Consider the following 13,372-nt stretch of genomic DNA (forward strand, 5'->3'; position numbering starts at 1 on the left):
ACAAGAATTTCAGAAAGAAGTTTCCTTCCAAGTCCAGGTATCAGGGAATATCAGAAGGAGTCTCACCAGAAGGAAAGGTTCAATAGGAAGGAGGAAAGACTCATAGAAGGCAACACAGTAAGGGGTAAGTGTTGTAGGACAGAGTCTAAATCCAAAGGCATCTTCAGGGAATGAAGACTTGTCAGAGGATTGCCTAGTATCTCAGTGAACAGGCAGCCTTTGCCCATTGATGGGGTGCCCAAAGGGTGTGGGAAGGTTGCCTGACCCTACCAGCATGACTTTTGATGGGTGAGCAGAGACAGGCAGAGAAGGTGGCTCCAAGAGGACACTTACCTGAGTCTGTGAGGAGAGGTAGGCGAGTAGAGAAGGTAGAGGAGAAGAGCAGTTGAAGAGATGGACTCTAAATTTGGAGTCAAATATGGTAGGTGGTGGGAATCAGAAGAGACAAATGATCTGTACCCAGGAGGGAAAAGTCAGCAGTTTGGTTCCGTTATAGTAAGGATGGGGATTGAGGGGCACTAAGCAGCCCTCTTGGGTTTCAGCACAAATGTAGTAGGCAAGGTGCAGTAAACCCACTAACCTAGATCACCCTGCAGGTAGAAAAACAATTTATTGGCAGACACAAACTGCCAGGTTGCACCTGTCAGGAAAAGCCATTTATATTGGGAAGGCAGTGGGGGGGGGGGGGCAGGGCCTGGAAGCCAGAGCAGCCTGGGAGTTAGCCTTTGATCTGTTGCAGGCTGTTAGGGTTAATCAGGAACTAGATGCCCATTGTGTGAGGTAGTTGGCCATTGGGGGCAGATAAAGGAAGTGATGCCTTCCCTGGTAAACTGAAACTTGCCTCATGAGATTCCTGAGAAATGTTTAGGGTTTTGTTTACACTGTAGTAATCCTTTTGTTTACCTAGTCAGGGTCAGTCCTGACTCGGCTGGTCTTGGTCAACATTTAAGACATTTAAACAGTATTGCTATGGGGTGGGGGGGCTGACATTGAACCTGACATTCAGCAAAGTAGGTACCTTGCTTTGAACAAGAAGCTCTCACATTCTGTTGGATACGAACCACTTTCCTATTTATAAAGGAATGGCCCATTGCTTTCTCTAGAGCAGCTCTGAAAGTCCTTGTCCTCGTGTGTCCTTGGCTCCGAGACTCTGTTATAAAGTGTAATGTGCTAAGCCCAGTGTACTTTCTGCTGCAGCCTCCCAAATTGGATCTTATTAGCTAGAACAGCGAGGCTCTGCTTACTCCATGATAAATGGTGCTCATAATATGACCTTGATTACTGCAAGATCAGGAAGTGTCTCATGAATCATCGTAGACTAATTGATTCAATATGATTTTTTCCTATTGAGTGTATTTGCATCATGCCAAGCCTTTGAAGTTGGTAACCTAGGGGAGCCCCTTGAGGGAAAGGCTCTGAAGCTGTTTATCAGAGTCCTGTGAGGTACATTCACAAGGCTTGGAGAAGCAAGAGCTCAAGAAATACAAACAAAAGAAGTGAGGGCAAAATATTCGTCGAGACCAGATTTTGCCCCACCCCCAAGCTATTTCACATCGTGTAAAAGAATGTAGTTCTTACAACCACGTCTTACCCATTCTATGAGCAGCTTTTGATTGACATTTTAAGGACAGAAGATGACCATGCTGTGGGTAGGCACATGAATGACCACATCTGCCTGCACCACCCATGAGACACATACTGATAATGTCTTCATTTCTAGAGGTAAAGAAAGTGATGCCTTTTTAATTTTCAAGGCGAACCGTGGCTGCAGGCCACATGAGCATATTAAAACCCTATCAGGCAAACCAGGCCCAAGAACTTAAGGACATAACAGTCCAAGAAAATTGTGCAAATTCCTTACCTGGACCCGACAAAGAGATAGACACCTTATATTGTGGTGGGGGATAGCCCCCAAACTTGTGTCTGATTATTCGTTTTGTACATCACAAGATCACAAGCAGAGCTCAGCCCTAAATGTCCAATGTAATTGCGAATCTACAATCTCTTATGGATTCTTCCATTTATGTGTTAGTATTCTTCAGATATTTTAGGAATATATTTTATAAAATAGGGTGAGACTGTTAGGAACTATCCAGGGGGATCCAACATCTAGTGAGTCACAGCAAAAACGGGTCCAGAGTGGTCGTTCTCAGCCTTCTGAATGCTGCCTTTCAAATAGTTCCTCATGCAATGGTCGGAAAGCACTTAAAGATGTATTCAGAGTCCTGAGTCAAAATGCAAATCAAAACAGCTCTGAGGCTCCACCTTACGCTGGTTAGAATGGCTAAGATAAAAAACTCAAGTGATAAGACACACCGTCGAGGATGTGGAGCAAGGGGAGGACTCCTCCATTGCTGGTGGGAGTGTAAATTTGTAAAAACACTTTAGAAATCGATTTGGTGGTTCCTCAGAAAATAGAGGAATAGATCTACCTCAAGACCCAGCTATAGCACTCCTGTTCATATACACAAAGGGTGCTCTACCATCCCACAAAGACACTTGCTCAACTATGCTCACAGTAGCTTTATTTGTAATAGCCAGAAACTGCTATTACAACTGCTTAATGGATGTCCTCAACTGCTTAATGGATAAGGAAAGTGTGATACATCTACACAATGAAATACTATTCAGCTGTTAAAAATAAAGAGAGGCTCTAACCAGCAGTTGACTCAGACAGAAATAGACACCCACTGCCAAAGAGTGGGTGAAGCTTGAGGACTCTAATGGATGAACAGGGGGAAGGATTGTGGCCCTGAAGGGGATAGGAACTCCACAGAAAAACCAACAGAGCCAACTAATCTGGACCCTTGAGGCTCTCAGAGACTGAACCACCAGTTAAGGAGCATTCACTGGCTGAATCTAGGCCTCTCCGCACATCTGTAGCAGATGTGCAGCTTGGTCTTCATGTGGGTCTGGAACAACTGGAGAGGGGGCTATCCCAAAAGCTTTTGCCTGTACGTGGAATATGTTCTTCTTGCTGGCCTGCCTTGTCTGGCCTCAGTGGGAGAGGATGCACCAAGCCTCACAGAGACTTGATGTGCCACAGTGGGTGGATATCCTGGAGAAGAGGATGGGAGATGGGGAGAAGACTTGTGGGAGTGGGAGGGGAAGTGATCCAGATGTAAAGTCAATAAGTAAAAAAGGAAGTTCCTACTCCTCCATTGTTGGTGGGATTGCAGACTGGTAAAACCATTCTGGAAATCAGTCTGGAGGTTCCTCAGAAAATTGGACATTGAACTGCCTGAGGATCCAGCTATACCTCTCTTGGGCATAAACCCAAAAGATGCCCCAACATATAAAAAAGACACGTGCTCCACTATGTTCATCGCAGCCTTATTTATAATAGCCAGAAGCTGGAAAGAACCCAGGTGCCCTTCAACAGAGGAATTGATACAGAAAATGTGGTACATCTACACAATGGAATATTATTCAGCTATCAAAAACAATGCCTTTATGAAATTCGTAGGCAAATGGTTGGAACTGGAAAATATCATCCTGAGTGAGGTAACCCAATCACAGAAAAACACACATGGTATGCACTCATTGATAAGTGTATATTAGCCCAAATGCTTGAATTACCCTAGATGCCTAGAACACATGAAACTCAAGACAGATGATCAAAATGTGAATGCTTCACTCCTTCTTTAAAAGGGGAAACAAGAATACCCCTGGTAGGGAATAGAGAGGCAAAGATTAAAACAGAGACAGAAGGAACACCCATTCAGAGCCTGCCCCACATGTGGCCCATACATATACAGCCACCCAATTAGACAAGATGGATGAAGCAAAGAAGTGCAGGCAGACAGGAACTGCATGTAGATCTCTCCTGAGAGACACAGCCAGAATACAGCAAATACAGAGGCGAATGCCAGCAGCAAACCACTGAACTGAGAACAGGACCCCCCATTGAAGGAATCAGAGAAAGAACTGGAAGAGCCTGAAGGGGCTTGAGACCCCATATGAACAACAATGCCAACCAACCAGAGCTTCCAGGGACTAAGCCACTACCTAAAGACTATACATGGACTGACCCTGGGCTCTGACCTCATAGGTAGCATTGAATATCCTAGTAAGATCACCAGTGTAAGGGGAAGCCCTGGGTCCTGCTAAGACTGAACCCCCAGTGAATGTGATTGTTGGGGGGAAGGCGGCAATGGGGGGAGGATGGGGAGGGGAACACCCATAAGGAAGGGGAGGGGGTGGGGTTTGGGGGATGTTGGCCCGGAAACCAGGAAAGGGAATAACAATCGAAATGTAAATAAGAAATACTCAAGTTAATAAAAAAAAAGGAAGTTCCTTATGTTGTGTTGACCCCACCCCCAGTCATAAAATTATTTTTGTTACTACTTCATAACCATAATTTTGCTCAGGATGCTTGACATATGACCCCCGTGAAAGGGTCACATGACTCCAAAGGTTGAGAATCACTTGTCTAGAAGTTTTTTGTTTCTTACGAATTCTTCATTTTCTTGTGATTTTGGTATATCCAATCTGAAACACAATGTTCTCTTTCTTATACTTAGGTAAAACAAAGTCCTTTTCAGTGTCAATGAAATTAATCGTGATTCATGTGTAATAGTTGTGTGTGTGTGAATGTGTGTATGTGAGAGAGACAGTGACAGAGAGAGAGAGAGAGAGAGAGAGAGAGGAGTCAAAAAAGAAAGAGAAGGGAGGAAGTAAGGAAGACAGACAGACAGACAGAGACAGACAGACAGACAAAGGAGATGTACATTCATGCAGGTGTATGTACCTGTGTACAAAACTGAAGAGTTCAGAGGAGGACACCAGGAGTTCTGCTCTATGATTTTCACCTTAATCCTTTGAGAAAGGGTCTCTTACTGAACTCGGTGTTAGGCTGGCCAAATTTGGACCAAATTTGCACAGCAAGCATTCTTTCTCACATAGCCATCTCTTCAGTCTTATTTTGTTTTTGAACACAGGGTTTTGCCATGATGCTCAGGCTGACATCAACCCCATTAGCTTCCTCCCTTAGCCCCTCAAGTGCTGAGTTTACGTACGTGTGCCACCAGAGTGATGTTGAGCCTTGAAATGGAAAATTCTGCCAGTCTAAAAACCCCCAGCCCCTTAACGCCAGTCTGGCTGAGGCTAATGGCAAAACACAGACAGCTTAAGAGAAGAGAAAGGGACAAAGGCTGAGAAGAAATGGCTCTCCTTCATACCTAATGCATTAATCACTCTCATGCTAGCAGTAGCCATAAGCAGGTGCTTTTCTAACTCCACCCCCAGCCATGCCAGATCCCCACTGTCTGTCACGGTGGAACACAGCTGGGCTGGGTGCATTTCTCATGGACTGGGCCTCACCCGTAGTCCCATCTGATGAGTTATGCTTCCTGGGTTATGCAGGCACCACCAGCCCAGGCTCTCTAGATTTCTATGAACTATCAGATGTTTTCTTTTCATACCCTCTTCTGGATCCAAAACTTGCGTATTCCTTAGCCTAAGTTTACTGTAGCATACTTCATGTGAATTTTTATTTTAAGCCTCATACATCAACCTTAACATGGTGTTCTTGGAGAAATTATGAAATGACTGCTTTAACTTTTTTTTCTTTTATTGAATTAGGACATACATTACCACATCTGTTTCATAGTTACTATAATAAATAATGTTTCAGTTCTCAAGACTGAGTTATAAAAATAATTGATTTTGACATTAGCCCATCTATTTAATATGCTCTATAAAATTTTTTTTAAATCCCACATAACACGATTGCCTGACAAAAGAAGCAGGATAAAGAGCTTGGAGTTCTCTCTGCAGAGTTCTTTAGAAACAATTACTAAAGGACTAAAAAAGGTATCAGCTGTCCATCCCCGTGTTTGTTTATCTGCCCAGTGGAGCTGATGGTAAATGTCTGGTATTTGTTTCTATGGTTATAAACTGCCCCACCCTGCTGGACATTTACATTGAATCAGCCAGCCAGCTAGTTCCGGAAAAAAAAAAAATAAAAGCATCTGGGAGTAATTAAAATAAGAGCTATAAAATTTTTTTTGCCATTGTATCATTTTTTTTCTGTCAGACTCTAACAAAATTCAACAAATCTGAAACAAGATGAACATAGCTGAAAATATGAAAATATACTAGCAAATAAGGAACTTATTAGTAATTGATTCCAGCTATTAAAGCCGTGTGATGTGAATAAGGTGTTCCCATCACCACCATACCCTGACACACACCAACAGTCATGTTTATAACAGGGTACAAACAAGCTTGTGCAGGGCTGGCCCCCTTGTGAATTATAAAAGGAGTCCCAGAGGCTTCTGGGAAAAAAAAAAAAACTCTTGAGGGAAAGGTGGGGCCAAACATAGCAGCTGGTTCAGAAGGGTTCCAATAGTCAGAGGAGCTGAGCAAGTGGGAACCATCTAGCACCTGTCATTCCATTTCGTCCTCTAGGGCTTGCACCAGAGTGAGACCCACAGTGAAAAACAACTGTGGAGGGAAGCTGAAGTAAGCTTTCAAGGAAGGCTCTTGCCTGCACAGAGTTGGCACTAAAACCTTTAGGATCTGTAGCTGTGCACACTGCGGTACCAATGGCCAAGACGCTTCAGTAGGAAGAAAAGGACAAGGATACGCCTAGCAGTAATCAGTGGTGTGATACCTTCCACATTGCTGGAGACTCATTTACTAAACCAGCCATTTCCATTCTGTGTAGGAGAGAGATGTTGTAGTTCTGAGAGTACTAGGTGTTTGAACCATACCCAGTAAGGCTGAGACAATAACCCAAGGCTCTAAGACTTGCCTATTGCCCTAGCAAGCCAGTTTTTTGTTTGTTTGTTTGTTTGTTTTGTTTTGTTTCTGTACTAATAGGAAAGCAATGTATTTATAGACTTCAGATTGTCTCTCTCAGAGTGGGATGTAGGGTCAAGGCTAGTTTTAGGAAACCACCTAGTCTTGCTTATAAAGCAATCTGGAAACCTTCCCAAGTGTCTGAGACTGTCTAAGATTGTTAAAACTTACTTACATAGGATTCTTTTAGATAACAGACCAGAAGGGTGAAAATAATAACAGACTCAATTTTATTTAACTATGACATTTCTTCCAATATTACGTTGCTTCATATCATCATCTGTAAATTGTGGGATTTTTAAAAAAGAAAAAGGCAAAACAAACAAACAAACCAACCCCCCCCCCCAAAAGTCAGGTGTTACTAAGCTGCAAGATTTACGTGTGGCAAGTCTTACTAGCTAATGCCAGTGCCAGAATATAGAGAGTAAGTAGGGAGAATCAGGAGAACGCTGCTTAAAGCAGCATTCTTCGGGCCACGTTACAAGCATACATTTTTTACATCAAGCTCTCTTTTATTGGCCTGGTAAACTGTTGCTAGAATGGCCTCGCTTAGAATGGAACTCTGTTTCACACTGTCAACTGGGAAGCCTCCTGTTTGCTTCCCTGGAGTCAGTAAACTGTCAGTCAGCGTTCGTGCCAACTTTAGCTTCTCAGTGACATAAACAGACATCAAAGGCTTCATAGGGAAGCCTTACACACCAGTGAGTTACATAGCCACACCCTGAAGGGAACAGAGTCATTATGGAAACCAGATATTAATGAATGCTAAGCCAGTCTAGGAATGTCCATCTGAAGATCTGGAATGGGGACAGGGAATGATGTAATATTTAACAGAGGTCATACTTAGTGACCACAAACATTAATAAATTCTTGTCAACACTCTCAGGGGCTACTCCTAAATCAGTAATGAGATGATCCACTGGGCACATAAATAATCTAGAATTTCTGTCAGTATTTTATATATATCTAACCTTTGATTATTTTGAATACATAGATTGACAAGGAGGCCTGTACCGTGTACGTTGTGCGGCATATAGCATAGACGAAGCCCAGTCAGGCAATCCTAGATCGGAGGCCGCAGATATAGGTGTCACTGTGGATGTTAAGCCATCGCTCTATCCAGCTATGTGACTTCACTCGTGATAATGTCCATTTGCACAACATGGACAAAAACAGTAAACATGTTCTTTAATGCAAAATCCCCGATTGAAAGCATAACTAACAATACAAATGTGGCTCACCAGGGATGGGGGTACTTCAGTTGCCCTGAACAATACCCAGAATCAAGGATATTTTTAAAATTCAGTACCAAAATTGTTTAGAATTATAAAGGACTGTGTTTTACACTTGATCTTAGCCAAAAGGCCGAGAAGCGATAGTACCACCCTGAACGCGCCCGATCTCGTCTGATCTCGGAAGGACTGTGTTTTAAATGACAAATTCATAGTTACTTTAAAAAGTGTGTGTGTGTGTGTGTGTGTGTGTGTGTGTGTATGTGTGTTTGTGTGTTTATGTGTGTGTTTGTACATGTGCGTGTATGCATGGGTGCACTGTGTACACAGGTGTCCCCAGAAGTCAGATGAAAGTGTCAGGTACCCTTGAGCACGAGTCAAAAGAAGTTCTGAGCTGCCATGTGGGTGTTGGGAACCCAATTCCAATCCTCTTCACCGCTGAGCCATCCCTCCAGCCCACATGGTGAATTTTAAATTGAATTTTGGCTAAGAATGTGAAATTACTTATGACTTTAGTTAATAATGGTTACAGCGCTGCTGTCAAAATGTCACTTAAGAAAAAGAATACTTGCTGGGGATTTAGCTCAGTGGTAGAGCGCTTACCTAGGAAGCGCAAGGCCCTGGGTTCGGTCCCCAGCTCCGAAAAAAAGAACCAAAAAAAAAAAAAAAAAAAGAAAAAGAATACTTTTTTTTTTAGATGTTGGGCCTGATGGTGGACAATATAACAGAAGTCACATTGTTCATACTGTTGATTAATATACCGACCGGGATTGTTCCAATTCCTTCTTTTTCAGAAACTCTCTGGGGAGAGAAACAGAAATGGGGTGGGGGGAAAGAATTTGATTTATTGTACAGAATGACCATTGATTTTAATAACAACACACTTCCATGTACTGAGATGAAATATGTGTGTTAGTGAATTTCCTTGAAGTAGCTTAGATCCTCACTCCTACGTTTTCATGACAAGCAGTGACTTGTAGTCTTCATGGTCCACTGTCACTCTTCAACACACTTAAACGGGAGGCCATACAAATGGAAGGAAAATAGCACCTGAAGCTCTTTTGTATGCTTAACAGTAAATTTTCCTGATGCAATGCTGAAACCTTGGCTTTTCTCTGGCCTAAATGTGGAAATAATTCAATGTGCAAATATGTGGAAATTCATATCTAAGAAGACTTCGTATTTGCTCAGTTCCCGTGAAGAGCAAAATATATGTATGGGCTTTGAAGAGGGAAAAAACATCATGCAAATAGGCTGAAGAAATTATGATGGAATATGTTACCACTTATCCCAGCCCGGACAGTGGCGGAGAATGTGAGTAGAATTGTCTTCATGTCCTAGTGCATGGACAAGAAACCAGAGTTCCAGAGAGACAGACTCTCTGAGGACTGCATGACATAGGCTCATAAGCCTGAATGGAGTGGCTTATTACCTCAACATGCTGTTTGTCAGGAGAGATGTAGTTATACTTCAATGACATTAAAAGTAAAATTAAATAAAAAAAAATTTACACTGACATGCCTCTCCTCTTTATATATTCCCTAATGAAAGACAATGAGTGGTAGGGGTGATGGTAGAGCCTATTTGTAACTTTATTTTTTTCAGTGCCTACTTTTAATGATGGTAAAAATGGGTTAATCTCCCTTTTAGCCCACCACCTACAAGAGGCAGTGGAAGAGAAAGGATATGGGGGAAGTGGACCTATTTAGAAGAGTTCTTTGGAGAAACTCCCATGTGTGTTGTCTGGAAATTGGCAGTTCAGTTCACAGGCCAGCAGCCACAGCTCAGTGCACACATAAATACCTCACAAATACACCAGCAGTCCAGTTTAGTAAAGTTGGGTTAGCAACAGCGGTGACATAAGCTGGCAGAGACAGCCAGGCCTCAGCCTCAGCGTAAGTCAGCAGGTAGAACCAGTAGGGATGTCAGAAGTTCTCCACTGTGCCTCTCTCAGGGAAGCGAAGATCAGTGAAGACTCCAGACTCACAAGTGTTGCACAGCTATCTCTACCAGTACCCAAGCTCCCCAGCCACTGTCTGTTGAGTCCCAACAAATGGAGCTCAACTACACAATGTAAGGTGGACCAATACATGTGGATAGTTAGTGAAGAAACCTTCGTCCCATGTCCTTTCACATATCTGCTTTAGCAGAACATCTTCTCTCCTGTGTCTGCTTCAGCTAAATATTCCTTCACCAGTCAGCCTCCAGTTTTTCACCTGTGTCCACTTTAGGAAAAAGTCTCACCAACATGACAGCACAAATGTCAGCTGTGCAAAGACAACAGTAGACATGCCAAAGGGGATGGAGGAAATCTCAAGAGGCCCCAGTCGCCAATCTGACACAAAGAACCGAAGGACTTTGTTGATCACCGTGGGGTGTGTGTGTGTGTGTGTGTGTGTGTGTGTGTGTGTGTGTGTGTGTCACAACCTGTAGGGCCAATGTAACCCAAGTACCAAATAATTAGAGAGAGGAAAGAAATCAAATAGTTTCATCTGATCTGGTATAGCCCACTAAATAGCATGCTCTAAGAATTATGGGTAATAGTGAGAGAATCAACGTAGGAGAAGAGGGAGGATACAGACTCTCGTGCAAATTATCCACAGATTCCCACACAAGGGTCTGTATCATAACCTCAGTGGGAAACTGTTCCTCAGAATAAATGGCTGATAAAATAGTTAATTGTGGTTCCACTCTACCCATGCTATTTCCTTTTTTCATTATAAAAAGTTTCCCCAGTGTTCTTAGGATCATGGAAGTGCGGAAGAGTCACGGGCTTTATTTTTCTTCCTTTTCTTGCACTGAACTGTTCTCTTGGATCATGGGAAACATACTCAAAGTCTATCGCTTTGAAAGGTGTCACATGATTAGCCTAACAGAGACAGGTGAAGCTCAGGAAGAGTCTTCGTGAGGGCTGAGCCCCTCAGGACTGTGGGAAGAGGATATGCTGGGGGCTTGGATGCTGAACCGCTCATACATGCTTGGCGTCTGGTTTATTCGGTCCTTAATAATGGAATTTTATGGGTGCATTCGGTCAGGATAAAAATAGGAGGATGTCTAGGTAACCAGCTTGTCTTCCAGAGACAGACACGGGTTTCAAGCAGTAACATTCAACCCTCAGGAAATATCTCAGACCTCCAAAAGAACAGCGAAGTGGAAACTTAATGTCATCAAAGTCCTTCCGATTGCTTTACCCCACACGAGTGCCCCATTCTGCCCTGCTCCACAAGGTGTCAGTTTTCTCTGCTGCATCCTATCTATGTCTTTGGTATCACAAGGCAAGATTGGTGTAGTACAAAGACCAGGGTAATGAAGTCTAAAAGAAAACAAAGAGGCGTTGACACATAGAGAGATGTGGACATTCTGGATGCTGGAAGACAGTGAGACCATGGCTGTTGGAGGAGAGTCGACGAGCACCAATAGTCTCCACCAGCAATCTCTAAACATTTGTCCCTGAACCCACAGACAAGTGCAGTCCTTACTCCTCACCAAGGAAACTTCTCTTTGCAACACATGGAGACCATTACAGAAAGCCATGACCAATCAAGTGTAGAGCTGTGGAGCCCAGTCCCAACATCCATATCTACAAAACATTCCCATACCTAGGGCTCTGGGAACATCATGGAAGACGGGGCCAAAAGATTCTAAGAACCAGAGGACCAAGGAATTTGCTGTGAGATGAACACATTCATTCTCTGTCTGCTCTTGACTGCAGATAGGGTAATTTTTACATCAACTTGACGCCAGCCACCGTCTTCTGGGAAGAGGGAGCCTCAGTTGGAAAATGGGTCTACAGGATTGGTCTGTGGGCAAGCTTGGGGTTGAGCACGTTCTCTCAAGCGTGAGTTTTCTGGATTGATGATTGACATGGGAGGGTTCAGCTCGCTGAAGGTAATGCCAGAGCTGGGTTGAGAGCCCTGAGCACTATACAAAAGCAGGACAGGCAACGCATGAGGAACAAGCTGGGAAGTAGCATTCCTCCATGGATTCTTGCTCATTCCTGTCTCCAGATCCCTGTCCTGCTTGAAGTTCCTTCCCTGATGTCCCTCAGTGATGATGGACTATGCTGTGGAGGCATAACAAAGCAAACCCTTCTCTCCCCAAGTGGCTTCCGGGCATGGTGTTTTGTCACAGTGGTAGAGAGTGAGATGATGTGACTAGGTGTTTCGAGCTCCTGCTGCTGTTACTTCTATGCTCTAGGGGACAGGAACCTTGGACTCTGAGCTGGAACCGACTCCTTTCTCCCAAGTTGCTTTTTATCAAGATATTTTATTGCAGCCACAGAAATAAAACCAAAATATGTCTAAAGGCCTAGTAGCCTCTAGCATTTGCTTCTTCCATAAAGGATTCCATAAATTTGGGGCAAAAAGAGTTCTTTCATAATGGCATATTTTTGGCCCCACTAATGGTGACAAATGCTATAGTCTTTGGGTCATTGTCCTATCATATGGAAATGTTCTTGACTCTACACACACAATTGGTATAATCAGAGGGGGGGGGGCTATGGCAGCTTTCCACATTTACTATGGGGCTAGAGGCTACAAAACCAATGGATTACATATCCTAGAACAAAATGTGATTCAGGAAGGTCTCGGTGAATGGAGACAGCACTTCTCTCAAGCTTGAAACAGTCTTGAGCAGGTACAGGCAGAGAGCAAATAAGACTCAGGAATGCTTTGCTCCACCAGAAGCCCAGAGCAACCCCGTCCCCCCGCCACCGTGTTTATGACACGCAGGTGGTGCGGACTGCCAAAAGTGCCCAATTTTCAGTTCAAGAAGTGCTCCATCATTTCTTCCCCATCTTGACTCACGAGAAGTGATTTTTTTTTTTCCAAATTCTTTCCGACACTGGAACTGATCCAGGGAGAGATCACTAAGCTCACTTCTCCTGAAAGTTTTAAACCCATGTGCATCAGAGAGCACGGGCATCGTACAGATGCTTCTGATTCATTTATATTGAACTCATCAAAGGCCTGTGTCATAAGGGTTGTTTGATGTTCAAGAATCCTTGAGGGTTTTTAAATGCAATTTTATACTTTCGTTCACCGTTTTTCTTAGTGAGCCAGACGCTGTTGCTAGTAAACAAGCTTGGACCCTTGAGAATCTGGGATGTAGTCTTATATTTAAAATGACGAGGAGTTGGCTGGCAGTTGGCAAACAAGGCATCCTTAGCCTTGGGCACATGCTGGAACCATTCCCCGGAGGGTAGGAGGGGCTTAGGTGGAACAGGGAAACTCCCTGCAGAAGACCTTCATTCGTTTTGTGGTTGAGTCATTCAATTCCAAGAGTCAACCTCAAAGCTGAAGCTAATACAGTCTTGGAAGGTAGCTGAGGGTTCC

At 43.5% G+C, this 13,372-nt stretch overlaps 1 pseudogene; it reads right to left on the bottom strand.

The window, feature by feature from the left end:
• Positions 1-8,035: 8,035 nt before the first annotated feature.
• LOC120097285 (U2 spliceosomal RNA) lies at positions 8,036-8,181 on the bottom strand (annotated as a pseudogene).
• Positions 8,182-13,372: the final 5,191 nt, after the last annotated feature.

The sequence above is a fragment of the Rattus norvegicus genome, chromosome 15 (genome assembly GCF_021556685.1).
Source record: "Rattus norvegicus strain SHRSP/BbbUtx chromosome 15, alternate assembly SHRSP_T2T, whole genome shotgun sequence".
NCBI lineage: Eukaryota > Metazoa > Chordata > Mammalia > Rodentia > Muridae > Rattus > Rattus norvegicus.